Genomic DNA, 15,975 nt, shown 5'->3' with positions numbered 1-15,975 from the left:
GTGATACCAGAGTTTCTCAGCTTTGTAATTAAGACATTATGATCTAGTAGGTCAAAGGCCTTACTGAAATCGGTGTATATAGAGTGCACCTCGTAACCCTCATCCATTGCTGTACCTATACTATCGATATACAAAAAAGAGGTTAGTGAGAGTAGAACGTCTGCCTACAAATCCACGTTGGTTGTCCGTAATAAAGTTCCTAAAACAATTATCCAAACTTGGCAAAACCATTTTTTCAAATACTTTAGATAAGGCTGACTGAATACAAACTGGCCGATAATTTTTGATATCACTATGATCTCCTGCCTTGAAAATAGGACACACAAAGGAATGTTTCCATCTGTTCGGGAAAATTCCCGTCTGGAGAGATTTATTAAGAACATATACTAATGGTTCACACAAGGACACTGCACTTTCTCTTAGGAACAAATTCGGTATCAAATCAGGGCCAGCCCCTTTATTGACATTTAATGACAACAACACATTCAGTAAATTGTCAAAAGTGACTTCGAGGTTACTAATTTCCACCTCCATCTGTTGTGAGAAAATTTCATTACTCTCCAGGTTATCCAGAGATTTACCATTAAAAGTGCTGTATACAGTACCAAAATGTTTCGCAAACAACTCTGTTATTTTTTGTTTGTCATTCTCACTTTCCTCACCTAGAAACATAGAGCCAGGGAGAGCACCATGTCCGTTGGTTTTATTTTTGATGAACTTCCAAAATTCACCAGCGTTCTCATTTATTCTCACTTCCATATTTGAAACGTAAGCATAGTAAGACTGCTCAGTGAGTGATGAGCATTCATCTCTCAAATTTTTAAATTCAATATAGTGGTGATACTTATTTGTAGTTTTATATTTTTTATGCGCAATCTTTTTGGCAATGACTTTACTCTCAAGTTCAGATGAGAACCAAACAGGAAAATTCGATCTTTTTATAGATATCTTTGGTACAAAAAGTTCAATTGCGTTCCAAATAATGGAATAAAAAGCATCTAAAATGTCATTTACATCCTCTAAACAGTACAACTCAATCCAATTGATCTGAAGCAAATAATTATTCAAGGCACAATAATCCGCCTTGTGAAAGTTATAATAAATATTAGTTTCCAAACTGATATATTGATTATCAAATAATATTAATGCTTCAAGTGAGGGATGATACCTGTCACACGTCATTAAAGCTTCCGCTTTTTTTAGATTTAAATAAGTATCAGAGAAACACAGATCAAGAATTGAGTCATACTGGTTTTTAAAATAATTATATTGACCTAATCCTAAAAAAATTGAATTCGTCATAAAACAAAATTTCAGTATCATACTTATATTGTTAGCAGTCGTCTCACCGTCCCATATCAGATTTGGTAGATTATAATCCCCAAATAATACTAGTTTAGAATCTTTATACTTATTCATAATTAGTTTTACAGTATCAATGTGATTGGAATAAACATCCAATCTAGATCTGGGCGGAATGTAGACACAGCCAAAAACATATTTAATGCAATTAATAGTAATTCCAGCAAAAACCTGTTCTACATTTGAACTGGCAATTTCCACTAGACAAGAACTGATATCACTTCTAACTGCAATTAACACTCCACTTCCTTTTGATTTCTCGCTGGAAATATGATCACGGTCCCGACGGTATACGGTATATAAATCACAGAAAACTTCATTACTTTTAATTTCAGGACCAAGCCAACTCTCTGTTAGGAAAATAACGTCATATATAGCTGAACAGGATGTCAAATATATGTCCTTTAGCTTCGTACGCAGACCACGCACATTTTGGTAGTAAAGTGATATACTATTCATACTTATGTTCGCATTTGGGAGTTTTTTGGATTCTGGTGGTTTTGTTCTTTTACCTTTGAAATAAACGGGTTACCATTCTTGTATCGTATTGCCAAGTTTGATTCACCATTTCTTCTACGCCTATCAAGTTCTTCATATAATTTCTTGAGATGATTTCGTTGCATTTGAGTAAGATCTGATTTAATCAATATGCTCGATGGCTTCAACTTATGTTTGTTTTTAAGACATGCAATCACTGTGGTATTATTTTGAAAAATTACCTTAAGTGGTCTTGGCCTGTCACTACTGCTATTACCACGTCATACCCTCAAAACCTTAAACTCAGTTGCTCCAACCTCCAGTTTCGTTAGTACTTCTCGAGTATTTGCCTTGTCATGATCTATTCTCTCATTAGTAACCTTAGATTGGCTCTCATCAACATTATAGATTAGTATATTTTTAGATCGACTACTTCTATCTTCTAATTCCAAGAACATATCTTGCTATATATCATTTTTGGTGGCGAATTTAGATTTCTCGTCCCAAAAAACCCCCGCTTACCAAATTTAGTGTTATTATCTCATGCCGTTAGGAAATATTCAAGAATAAATAAAATAAAAGTTTAACTTTGACACCCTGTATCTCGGTTATTATCAACTTTCGTACTAAGGTAAGTTAGCTTAAATCGAACTATTTTAACCCCAGGAATCTAAGGGTAAGCTATCGCCCATTCTTTACCAAACACCCTGTTATCGTACTAGTGACGTCATCCATTTGGATGTGACGACGTAATCTACTATTTTTTTTAAATTGGAATAGGGGTCGAGTGCTAGCTCATTTAAAAGGTTATTCAATTCCCTATTCAGTAATATAAACATTAACATGATTAATTATACAGAGTGTCCAAAGAATTTTTTTTAAATTAAATTAATTGACACAAAAAGAAGAATGAGCTAGCACACGATCGCTATTCTCATTTAAAAAAATATTTGATTACGTCATCACGCCCAGATGGATGACGTCACTAGTATGTTGTATACAGTAGAACCCCGAAAATCCGAACTAATTGGGGGGGCAGCCTGTTCGGATTCTGAAAAGTTCGGATTATTCGAAATTCAGCCTAACCAGTAATTCAAAGCTCTCCTGCAAAACTGGTAACCTGACTATGAGAAAACCGAAGTAAATTTATGTTTAACCTTTATAAGCACTACATATAAAGTACCTACGTATTTATTTTTAAGAAATTTTAAATGAAGTCCTACTAATCCAATATTGTTCAATTTTCTGGTTATACTCTGTATAGGGGAAGTATGCCCGAGACGGCATACTGGCTGAGATGGCATATCACGTGTTTTTCGTAAACTATTCCAAATTTGGTGCCTAGTATGACAGTTTTCAGTTCCTCAAGTTAAAATTTGTCGACATTGTTGAACTTATGCATGTTAGTTTTATTTTGACAGCAGTAGCCTTTGGAATGTTAATTAAGTAGGACAAAATATTTATTGACTTTTTTGTATCACATTATAATTCGCGAGTCTTTACACCTGAGTTAAGTTTTTAAATTTTGTGATGTTCCTTTACCTTATGCATGCCTATCACGCCTGTATCGATTTATATCTTAAAAATGTGCTTAAGAAAAATTAGGTTAAAAAAACGGTATGATTGCAATGTTGCCTGAGATGGCATAGTAAGCAGGTGGATAAGATGGCATAGGTATTCCATCTCACCCTTATGCGTTTTTACACTGCATTAATTTTGTTATATGATTGAAGTTTGTCGTTACAGTTATGGATCGTTTTAAGAGGAATTCGAACCAACAAAATCGATTCCGTCGATATTGAGACAAGTGACGAGGAAGATGCTGCTTGCATTTTTTGTATTGGCCTCTTTTCATTATCTCGTTCTCGAAAAACCTGACGAAGATGTGCCAAATGACTAACCTTGCCAAATTTGTGGCAAGTGGTCATATTCCGAATGTGCCGGTGTACCCAAGACTACAAAAAAAATTATTTGTGACTTATGAGTCGAGATTAGTGCCTTTATTTCAAGGGTATGCCATCTTACCCACATGTATGTGGGTGAGATGGCACATGTAATACTTTATAATTTATTTTCTCAGAAAAAAACTATAATATGTACCTTGTTAAAAAATAATGTTATATTTATGTAAATGTTCCTAGCACTGACTTTGATTTTTATTACATGTCTAACTCTATCGATTATCGATTACAAAATATTAAAAAAAAAAGTATGCCGTCTCAGGCATATCTCCCCTAATAAACATGTATTTAAGTTTTTGTCTTGAATTTTTAAAAAAAATTTCACTTTCCGTTAGTTCGGATTTGCGGGGTTCTACTGTATGTCAAAAATATATATGGGGGGGGGGTCAAAATATAAGTGAATAACCCTGTACATCAAGAAATTTACTACCAACGTCTCTGTTACTGAATATATCACTAAGTACAGGGCAATCTATTTAAAACTTAAAAAATCAGCTAAAAAATTATACTATCAAAATCATCTGAGAAGCTTTAAAAGTGTTGCAAAAGAAATTTGGTCCATAATAAACAATCTTCTTCAAAATCAAACTCACAAAGCTCAAACATTTTCCCTTCCAGACCATGAATACTTTATTAATGTGAGTAAAATTATAACATCAACTATTTTGTCACAAGAGATCAATTTTGTTAAGATCCGATTTCCTATCTCCCTAATTCAAGAAAGGTCTCAAATTCATTATTTATAAGAGTTGATTAATCTGAACTGATCCAAACAATCAATAGTATCAAAAGCAAATCTTCCTGTAGTACTGATGGACTATCCATAAAAATTGTCTCAAATCTCCCAGAAAATGTGTTGGGAGTCCTCATCCCACTAATGACTCTTTTAAGGGGCTATCCTAGTGTAAAAGAACGAAATTCACATACTTTTTTGGGAATATCTAAAATAAAAAGTACTGTACCAATTGTTTTGAAAATTTGCATGACTATTTATTATAAAAAGAAGTACATACAAGTAAAACAATTTTCATAAAAAAAAATAATGAAAATTTAACGATTTATGCCCTATCTACTGGCACAGTGAAAATAAAAAACATGGCTCCACTGCTGCAGCGATTGGGAGTAATAGAGATCCTGAATTATAAAATTGCAAATACATATTGATTATTGAAATATAAGTTATTTCCTATACCATCAATTAGGATTTTTGGAAAAATGACGAAGTGTTGAAATTTTTTTAAATTAGCTAGAACATTTTCAGTTTCAAAAACCTCCAAATTGACATTTTTTATCCGATTAAAAAAATCCCTATTTGATGGTATAGAAAATAACCTATATTTCAATAATAACTTTGATATTTTATGTTTCAGGATCTCTTTTATTCCCAATCACTGCAGCAGTGGAGCTATGTTTTTATTTTCACAGTGCTAGTAGATGGCGAATAAATCATTTAATTTTCAATATTTTTTTATGAAAATTGTTTCACATGTACTTTTTATAACAAATGTTCATGCAAATTTTCAAAATAATTGGTACAGTACTTTTTATTTTAGAAATTCCCAAAAAAGTATATGAATTTCATACTTTTACACTAGGATAGCCCCTTCAGAAAGGTAAATTTCTAGAGCTGCCTAAAGACAGCCATCATTATTCCTCTTCATAAGGGTGGTGAAAAATCTAATGCCTGCAATTATAGACCTATTGCATTACTACTGGTACTCTCAAATAGGACTCATATTACACAAGTATAAAAACTTGTTGCTGGTATGAGCACATTGTGTAAATGTTAGGATTTAAAGAGGATATAAAAACCTTCAATACGATTATGAGGATTATGAGCGTTAGTCTCTTTATATCCTAACATTTTTTTGTTATTGTTTTAGTTTATTATTGTTTTATTGTGTTTATTATTGTTTTTTATGACTCTGTAAGTTTTGTGTATAAATTGTACAATTTTCCATGACAATAAAGCATTGTTCTATTCTAAGTTGTCTATTTTGTTAAACCAAAGCATTGATTATTATTACAAAATATTAATATAATCAATTAAATATAATATTAATCTCACAAACAATATAGGAAGTATAGTTAAAAAGAATAAACATAGTAATCCACAAGGAAATAAATCTGCACATAGCTATAGCCCAAAGTAACTTCTGTTGTTTATCCAAATCTTCAATAGTCAAAAACATTTGTGTAAAATTAGGTTCCAGCAGTTTCTCCTTTTCCTACATTTAAAATAGCTGGTGTTTATTCCTAAAAACAACAAATACATAAATAAAAACTCTAAATTGTATACCATAAAAATATCATACAAATATGACAAAATATCACAAGAGTATTTTAACATTATTTAAGGACAATTGCCATAATAAGCCACAACAAAAATGTATTAAGCGAAAAAGCTATAGAGCTGAAACAGGAAGTTGCTATGTTTGGTCTATATATTAATGAAAGTAAAAAAAAATACATAAATGGAGTGCACAAAGTCAAATCCACATGAGAATCTGAAGGTAGACAACCATACCTACGAATATGCCTCCACTTTTCCCTACCTAGACTCAATCATAAAAAATGACAACAACACCTGTCAAGAAATATAACAACGGATTCTTATCGGTAATAAGAAGTGTTTTTATGCATACAAAGACGTAATGAAAAGTAAGTTACTGTTACTGAATCGTGAGTATAAGCTTAGAATCTACAAAACAGTAATTACACCAGTGGTCACATATGGATGTGAAATGTGGACCATCTCAACCACTAATGAAAATCAACTGAGAATATTTGAGCGTAAAATACTAAGGAACATATTTGGACCAACACATTGTAGAGATGGTTCATGGAGAATTAAAATGAACCACAAGCTGAATGAACTAATGCAGAGCGCAGATATTGTTAGATTTGTAAAGTCTCAAAGATCAAACTTTCTTGGTCGCTTAGAAAAAATGTCAGATAATCGAGCTGTGATGTCAGAGATGGGAAGCCCCAAGGAAATATAACAAGAGGAAGGCCCTGTAACAGATGGATAGACGATGTAGAGAAGGATCTTAAAACCATGAATATCAGGCAGTGGTGCAGGAAAGTAGCCGACAGGGCAGAATAGAAGAATGCTGTTAAGCAGGCAAAGATTTACAAATGGTTGTAGTGTCATTAGAAGAAGAAGATTTAAGGACAGTTTAGGCAGGCTATATGCATTAAGGCATTATTAAGCTTTGCATTTAACCATATTGTAATACACTATATCTTACATGGTCAAGCATGATTTTCTTTACATAACCCTTGTTCTAAACTAGAACCGAATTGGTAAGTACATATATATTATTATTGTAGACATTTTAAGAACTTATTACTTAGTTGAATTACTTTAAACTTACCACTTATTAAATGTTTACTGCATACTGTCATATTTTAATTTGTGGTCTGTTCTCTTTATTGCTTTTATCCAATGTTCCTGCCTTTGTTTGGATAAAATTCATTTAAATGTATTGCATGGGGGAAATGTATAGCCTTGGGAACAGTAAAAAGTGAGGATTTTATCCCTGTCTGTCCTATTCCCGCAATTTACAGGCTTCTCAAGAAAGCCCTTGCTACAAGTCGGTCAAACACAAGGAAAAGTGTTTTTTCTTTTTTACACACAAACAAATTGACACAAACTGATAATTACTATGGGATAATTCAGTTCTGTAGGCTATAAACAACTTTATATTTAATTTACTATCACAATTTCGCTGCACAATTAACAATAAAAAACAAAACCAAACAGAATATTCGTCTAAAAACATTTACAAATAAATGTCAATGTAAACAGTGACGTCAGTGACTAAATAAAAATAACAGGAAAGACATCAGCTAACTTCGTACTTCTCCTAACTTAAAAATGACGTTTATCATACTGTCGCAGCTTTACTATGTGTAAGAGTGAAGTAGCACTAATCCAAAGAAAAAAGATGGTGTCGTCACTTCGCTCCGAATGACACTCTCTCTATGTCAATATATACCTCTATGGCTCAGAAGAACCTCGAATGACAAGACAAATGACATGGAACACAAACATTAATCATTCGAATTGAAGTGAATCGATTGTTAAGAAAGCATTTTACGGGGGTAGAATAAATAGTTGATAAGTGTAGTTCAAAATTTTGATTTCTTTGAAAATAATAAATTAATGTCCAGTTATATCGCTAGTGTAGTTTAGTATTAGAGAAGAATACTCTGCCATTTATTAGGCATTATGTTTAACAAGGCAGATAACGGGGCAGTATTTTTTATCCAAGGTACTGATGCATGAGTTTATTCATGCTGAGTCGATCTGAATATTTTTGAAAATATCTAGATGGTTTCACCAAATACTATTGACTATAGTATTTTTACTACAAAAGCGATATTACGTAGGTCAAAATTTTTGACGTAAGAGAACTGTCAAAACATTAGATTGTGACTTTTCATTATTGCCATGTTAATTATAAACATGGCAATAATGAAAAGTCACATTCTAATGTTTTGACAGTTCTTTTACGTCAAAAATTTTGACCTACGTAATATCGCTTTTGTAGTAAAAATACTATATATATTTATATAGTCCATATTATTTGGTTTCACTGACACCAAATTTTACTTTAACGTTAAATTTGTTTGACGTTTCGATTTTCAATTCGGAAATCGTCCGCAATTGATACCGGAAATTTTAAATATATTATTTTTACCATAGAGTTATATATTAGCATAGAGAGAGTGTCATTTAGAGCGAAGTGACCACACCATCTTTTTTATTTGGATTAGTGCTGTTTCACTCTTATGCATAGTAAAGCTGCTACAGTTGTCCTCCTCTTCCGTGCCTATATTCACACTGAATGTCATCATAGATTTTCGATACAATGTGTTAGAAAGAGATGCAGCAAACCAGTCCATGAGATCTTGTCGTCAGGAAGCGCGGAAGGTAGGCTCCCTCTATGTTAATATATACCTCTATGATTTTTACTACAAAAGCGATATTACGTATACCTCGTCCAATTTACTTACCGTTGCACGTCATCCGCGCCATAGCCTGTGACACGATACCAACACGAAATATCTAGGCGGTAGGTGTGTTCCCCTTTAGAATCATTTTGATTCTAAAAAAGAACACACCCACCGCCTAAATATTTCGTGTTGGTATCGTATCACAGGCTATGGCGCGGATGACGTGCAACGGTAAGTAAATTGGACGAGGTATATAGTATTTTTACTACAAAAACGTTATTACGTAGGTCAAAATTTTTGACGTAAGAGAACTGTCAAAACATTAGAATGTGACTTTTCATTATTGCCATGTTTATAATAAACATGGCAATAATTAAAAGTCACATTCTAATGTTTTGACAGTTCTCTTACGTCAAAAATTTTGACCTACGTAATAACGTTTTTGTAATAAAAATACTATAGGTCAAAATTTTTGACGTAAGAGAACTGGCAAAACATTAGATTGTGACTTTTCATTATTACCATGTTTATAATAAACATGGCAATCATGAAAAGTCACATTCTAATGTTTTGGCAGTTCTCTTACGTCAAAAATTTTGACCTACGTAATATCGCTTTTGTAGTAAAAATACAAACCCCGCGATATTTCGCAAAACGAACATCTGATCGAAAAACTTATAGATTTGTAATTTTTATGTCATACCATCGATTGTCCAGAAGTATACATTTTCATTTTGGTAGGGGAGCCCAAGCGAGGATTTTTGCAGTTACTCGAGCGCGTCAGATTATCTATGGAGAGAAACCTGGTACCCTTACCACAGGGAAGTTCGTTAAGATGGGCCGAAAAAAAATTTATCCTTAAAAATACTCGAAATTGTCAGATTAAGATAAGGTTAAGTACATGCAAAAGAGTGTATTATATTTGAAAAATCTGACGATTTGAGCGGGGCGTAAGGAAATGGGTGAGTCAAAAAGTTTCACAAAAAAAGCGAATATTTCGCGAAACGAACGTCGGATCGAAAAACTAAAAAAAACGTCTTCAATATTTTTCAAAAATCTATCGAATGGTACTAAACGTGACACCCCACGAAGAAGGGTGGGAGGTAAATTTTAAATTTTAAATACAAACCCCGCTATATTTCGCAAAATGAACATCTGATCGAAAAACTGCAGAACACACTTTCAGATGTTTCTGAAAAATCTATGGAATGGTACCGAACACGACACCCCACGAAGGTGGGGTGGGGGGTTACTTTAAAATCTTAAATGGGAGCCCCACATTTTTATTGCAGATTTGGATTCTTTAAGTAAAAATAAGCAACTTTTATTCGAGACATTTTTCGAATTATGGATAGATAGCGCTATAATAGGAAAAAACGATTGCTGGAAATGGAAAATTAAATTAAAAAATGGAAAGTCCTCATTAAAATGGAAAATTTTACTTAACTTTTTTTGGTTTTAGGACCTAACAATCACAACCCAATAGGTTCCCATAACGCTCGAGTGACTGCAAATTTAGCATACTTTGCTCCCGTACCATTATGTCTCTTCAATTAGTACTTGGATACTTAACAGGGCCTCTCTTGTATCCAAGTTATTCATAAAGCCGAATTGAGTGTGTATTTGTAATTCTCTCTTCTAATATCGTGTATATAGTCTGCTATGACCAAGTGGTAACGGCTCAAGAAGAAGATGATCTGTCCTATATGCTCCGAAAATTAGAAGTAGAAAAGCAATAAGTACACAAAAAATGGACTGGAAATAAACCGAGAAAAGACCGAATACTTAACAACAGAACAAGAACCAGTGAGAAACTTGTAAATGGACGATTACATAGGCGTAACCAGGATGATCCTAAGGGGGGTTACAACTACTGGAAAGGGGGGGGGGGTTACAACTACTGGAAGGTCTCTGAGGGGTATGGTGTTAAGCGTATAGAGCTCAAAGTCCATCCCAATGGGGGGTTATAACCCCCAAAACCCCCCCTGGTTACGCCTATGGACGATTATATGGAAATTAACGGCACCGAAAAATTCAAATAAGTACTTAGGATTTATATACTCTCAAAGAATGGAACCAGCGAGCAAGAGATAACCAGTAGATTTGCACAGACAAGAAAATGTATTAAACAAATGAACGGGGTATTGTGGGATAGACAGATTACCAGAACTACAAAGAAAAGAATATACCTACAACAACTTGGTACGTATAGTGTAATGATCTATGGAGTGTAGAATTGGGTAATAAACAAAAGAAACAGGTCCAGAATTACAGCAATTGAAATGGAGTTCATGAGAAGAAGTTGCAGAGGGAAAAGAATAGATCGCATTAGAAATGAGGAGATAAAACGAAGAATGGCAGTAGAACAAGACATTCAGCTACATCGAAGAAAAACGTTTAATTTGGTATGGACATGCGAGAAGAACAGATCGTACAAGGTGGATATCAAAGATTTCGGATTGGAGCCCAATAGAAAAGAGAAGAAGAGATAGACCCCGAAGATTATGGAGGGATGTAGTGGACGAGTCCATGGAAAGACGAGACCTTAGAGATGGAGAATTGCAGAACAGAAATGACGTTGGAGACCAATGGAGACGTTGGCTGAAAGAAGTAAGGCGGCGACAGCTGTAAATATCCTTATACAGATCGATAAATTAGTCTACTATAAGATTGCTATAAGTATATTGCTCGCAGAAGCTTCAATATTTAATAAGATCATCTTCAAAACGCAACTCATCAGACATATTGTCCGATAACCACTGCATACTGTATACTTTTGCACGATGTTTCTTTGGTAGTGTGACAAAGGTCGACCAGTATCATAAATTCTGGTTAAATTAAAGAGATCACATAGTGCTTTAATTCAATTTTCTCCCAAAAACTTTATATAGTATTCCAGCACGTACTTCATCGAGACCAAGTGGTTTTTCATTTTTGCCGATTGTATTGCCCTTGTAATCTCTTTTTCTATTATATGTAGATGAACCTGTTATAGTAATCGGTGTACATAAGTACATATAGTGTTCTACTCTTTCATCTTCAAATAATTCACAAAGACAGTTTTTCCATTCTTTTAACTTTTTAACTGTTCAATCTGTCTAATATTATGTATCCGTTTTTGTCTTCTATGCTTTGGGATAGTTGTTTCTATTTGTTTCTAGGCGATTCCTTTTAATTTCTTATGTAGATAAAGTGAATCGTGTTTTTTAAATAGTATTCAATTTCATTACATTCTTTACTACGAAATTGTGTTTTCGCGTGTCTTACCTACGCCACCTGAATATAGCGTGGCTCCTCTTGTATTTGTTTTTATCTTTGTTTCTGACTTCTTTTCTTTGGTTCATGGTCCAAGTGCCCTATCCGTTGCGAACTTTGGCTATTAATATAGTGTAATAAAACGAGCGATTTCGTATTTATATACGACTTTATTAATTTATTTATACAAGTTTTCTTTGCAAATCTCTAGCTTAAACTAAACTCAAATAAATGCGCGCTCCGCTTAAATAACAAATAACGTTATTCTCGATCATTCCAGACTTCGCCACCTCTAGCTATTGTGTGACCTTCCACAAAGACCGTGATAGTCGTGACGTCAAAACGTCAAAAAAAGTTTTCCAAACACGTTGTGTCTAGGTACACGCTAAAATGTACGCAAATAAAAAAGTTAAACTTCATCAAGCTAGTGACTATTTAGCGTGGGCAGTGACTGTATATTTTGATACACGCTATTTTGATATGTTTAGTGTTTGTTTGATAGAAAAATATTTGTTATGATGTTTAATTAATTTAATTCTACCTAACTTTTTTATTTGCGTACACGGTAGCGTATACCCTAGACACAACGTGTTTGGAAAAATTTTGACGTTTTGACGTCACACTATCATGGTCCATTCCACGTATATCATGCTTCCGCCAGAATGTGAAGATGGAACCGTTTGGAGCTGCTACCTGCGGCCGGTGATTCATTCTTTTGCTACAATAGCAATTCTAATCTTGCTGAACTTCTGAATAGTTCGACCGATGTGAGCCCGAACCATTTTAGCAGATTTTGGAGCCACGAGTGTCTTCCCGTGCCTGGCCCTCACTTACTACATATATATTCCCCTGGACAATCAATTACAGTTAACGGTACTTATCGTGTCTCAATATGTAGCATAGATATTCAAGTTTTCTTTATTTAATTGTGCTCACGGTGTCTTTACCTTTCCCGATTATGTGGATTGGAAGACAAGAAATACACTAGAAATAAACAAACCAAGACACGTCGAATGTTATTAGGAGCACTCCCGATTTCATGATTTAATAGGAGCACTCCTACGAAACCATGATTTATATACAATGTTTAAACAAACATTGTAACTCATGTTTTGGGATTTATAATATTATTATACAGGGTGTCCAGAAACTCTACCGTCAAACGAAGACAGGAGATTCCTCAAAAAACGAAAATTGGTATACATATTTACTTTCTACAAATGAATCGATTCCACCCATTGCAGATTTCTAGTACCGGTCATAGGCGTCCGTTTTGGGTAGAGCAACGGTTATTTTATCGCATAACTTTTTTGTCTTTAACTTTTAAGCATTTTTGATACTGTATTATTAAATTGTGAGGTATTCTAGTACTAAAAGATACTCTTACTTTAAGTCGGTAGGACACACCGTTTACTAGAAAAATCTTATGTTTTTAGTTTTGGGAATTTGAAAGAAAAATTGAAAAAAATTTGAAAAAAGAAAACGATGTATTTTACCAACTTAAAACAAGAGTAACTTTTAGTACTCGAATATCTCATAATTGAGTAATCTAGTGTTGAAAATACTTAAAAATTAAAGACAATAAAGTTATGCTATAAAATAACTGTTGACCTACCCAAAACGGACGTCTATGATCGGTACTAGAAATTCGCAATAGATGGAATCGATTCATTTTATGAAAGTAAAGAAGCATACCAATTTTTGTTTTTCTAAATAGATAGTCCATTCTTTCACGGTATTTGCTCTAAATTTTAAAGAACCGCTTGGATTGACATGAAATTTGGCATACGTATAGCTTGCATGTCAAAGAAAAAAAGTGATATTGTGCCGATGTGTGCTTTTGCCCTGGGGCTGACTTTCACCCGCTCTTGGGGGTGAAAAAATATATGTCCTAATTAAGTCCGGAAATGGGTAAACTGACTAATTTTAAGTAACTTTTGTTCTACATATAGAGCTTTTTCGCCAAGTCAACACTTCTCGAGTTATTTGCTAGTGAATATGTTCATTTTTCAACAAAATAACCACATTTTTGGACGGTTTTTCGCAAATAACTCAAAAAGTAAGTACTTTGTCGAAAAAACGTTCTTACCAAAAATATAGCCTATATAAAATTACAAAAAATGGTGTACGCGTTAGGTCTCTGGATCTCGTAGAACCAGAGTTATAGCTAATGAAAAATAGATTCATATTCACCAAATTTCAAATAGAATATTTCGACGTGAAATATCCAAAAAATTAAGCACTTTTTGGGGAAAACCCATTATAACTTTTTTAAAGTGTTTAAAAAAAGCTTTATTTATGTTTTTACAAAAAGTTTCTAGCATTAAATTTAAGCGAGTTACGCTCAAAATAAAGTTGGTCCCTTTTGTTTTGGCAAAAAAAAATCGGGAAAACCACCCCCTAATTAGCAACTTAAATGAAATTAATAATTACCGCTCCACAAATTATTTTACTTTTATGTTGTGTTTATATGATCTGTAAGTTTTATCGATTCAAAGTGCTTATTTTTGAAAAAATTTGGTTTCAAAGTAAAATTTTTAAAAATGTTAATTTTGAAAAATATGCTTTTTTTCAAAATAACTTAAAAATTCTTAGAGGTACCAAAAATCTCGTAAAACAAAAAAATCAGTATTGCTTTTCTGAATATCATGTACTTTTTTGTTTTTCTGTTAGACAAAAATTGATTAAGATTTGATCTTTCCAAATTTGCATACATTCGTGATCAGCGACTCGTTAAACCCCTTTTAACTACAGCCCTTTCAAAAATAAGGACTTTGAACCGATGAAACATACAGATCTTATAAACAATACATACACGCGTCAAGAAACTTGTGAAGTCGTAACGATTAAGTTCATTTAAGATACTAATTAGGGGGCGATTTTCTCGATTTTTTTACCAAAACCAAAAGGGACTAACTTTATTTTGAGCGTAACTTGTTTACTTTTGATGCTAGAAATTTTTTTTATAAAACAAAAATGAAGCTTTTTTAAACACTTTAAATAAGTTATAATGAGTTTTTTCCCAAATGTGCTTCATTTTTGGTTATTTCACGTTAAAGTATTCCATTTGGAATTTGACGAATATGAACCTATTTTTCATTAGCTATAAATCTGCTTCTACTAGGTATAGAGACGTGATATATACACCATTTTTTTAAATTTTTTACAGGCTATATTTTTGCTAAGAATGTTTTTTCGACAAAATACTTACTATTTGAGTTATTTGCGAAAAACCGTCTAAAAGCGTGGTTATTTTGTTGAAAAAATGAACATATTCACTGCCAAATAACTCCAAAAGTATTGACGTAGTGAAAAAACTCTATAGAACAAAAGTTACTTAAAATTAGCCAGTTTATCCATTTCCCGACTTACTTTGGAAGAATATTTTTTCACCCCCAAGAGGGGGTGAAAACCACCCCCAGGGCAAAAGCACATATCGGCACAATATCACTTTTTTTCTTTGACTTGTTAGCTATGTGTATGCCAAATTTCATGTCAATCCAAGCGGTTCTTTAAAATTTAGAGGTTTTGCAATATTTTACCGTTAAAGAACGGACTAAGAAGCGTTCTGGGGATATTTAAGAAAAACTAATTACATGATGCCATCTTCAAAGAGCTCTAGCTCCCTTAGGAATCATTTTCGGACTAGGTGAATTGGGTTAAATTGTCTTAAAATTACCTGAGGAATCTCCTATCTTCGTTTGTCGGTAGAGTTTCTGGACACCCTGTATATATTAATATACATTGTAAATCATAATTTGGGAGTGCTTCTCGTAACATTCAACGTGTCTTGGTTTGTTTATTTCTATAATCTTAATTGTGATTTTAGTATGTTGCTGACATATCCGGTGCAGGCTATACAAAGAAAGAGTCGTTACCATAGACCATAACCGAGACATAACCGACCATAATAGAGTCGTTACCATAACAATAGACCAGGCTAGGGATATGCCACTCA

At 33.4% G+C, this 15,975-nt stretch overlaps 1 long non-coding RNA gene across 1 annotated transcript; it reads right to left on the bottom strand.

The window, feature by feature from the left end:
* Window positions 1-5,773: 5,773 nt before the first annotated feature.
* Window positions 5,774-7,814, bottom strand: LOC126886959 (uncharacterized). Its single transcript, XR_007698842.1, has 2 exons — window positions 7,178-7,814; window positions 5,774-6,056 (listed from the first exon to the last, which is right to left on the bottom strand). It is a non-coding gene; the product is annotated as an uncharacterized LOC126886959 (long non-coding RNA).
* Between the last annotated feature and the right edge of the window lie 8,161 nt (window positions 7,815-15,975).

This window comes from Diabrotica virgifera, chromosome 6, assembly GCF_917563875.1.
Source record: "Diabrotica virgifera virgifera chromosome 6, PGI_DIABVI_V3a".
Lineage (NCBI taxonomy): Eukaryota > Metazoa > Arthropoda > Insecta > Coleoptera > Chrysomelidae > Diabrotica > Diabrotica virgifera.
Note: the sequence above shows the minus strand (reverse complement) of the source record. Positions and strands in the feature narration are given on the sequence as shown.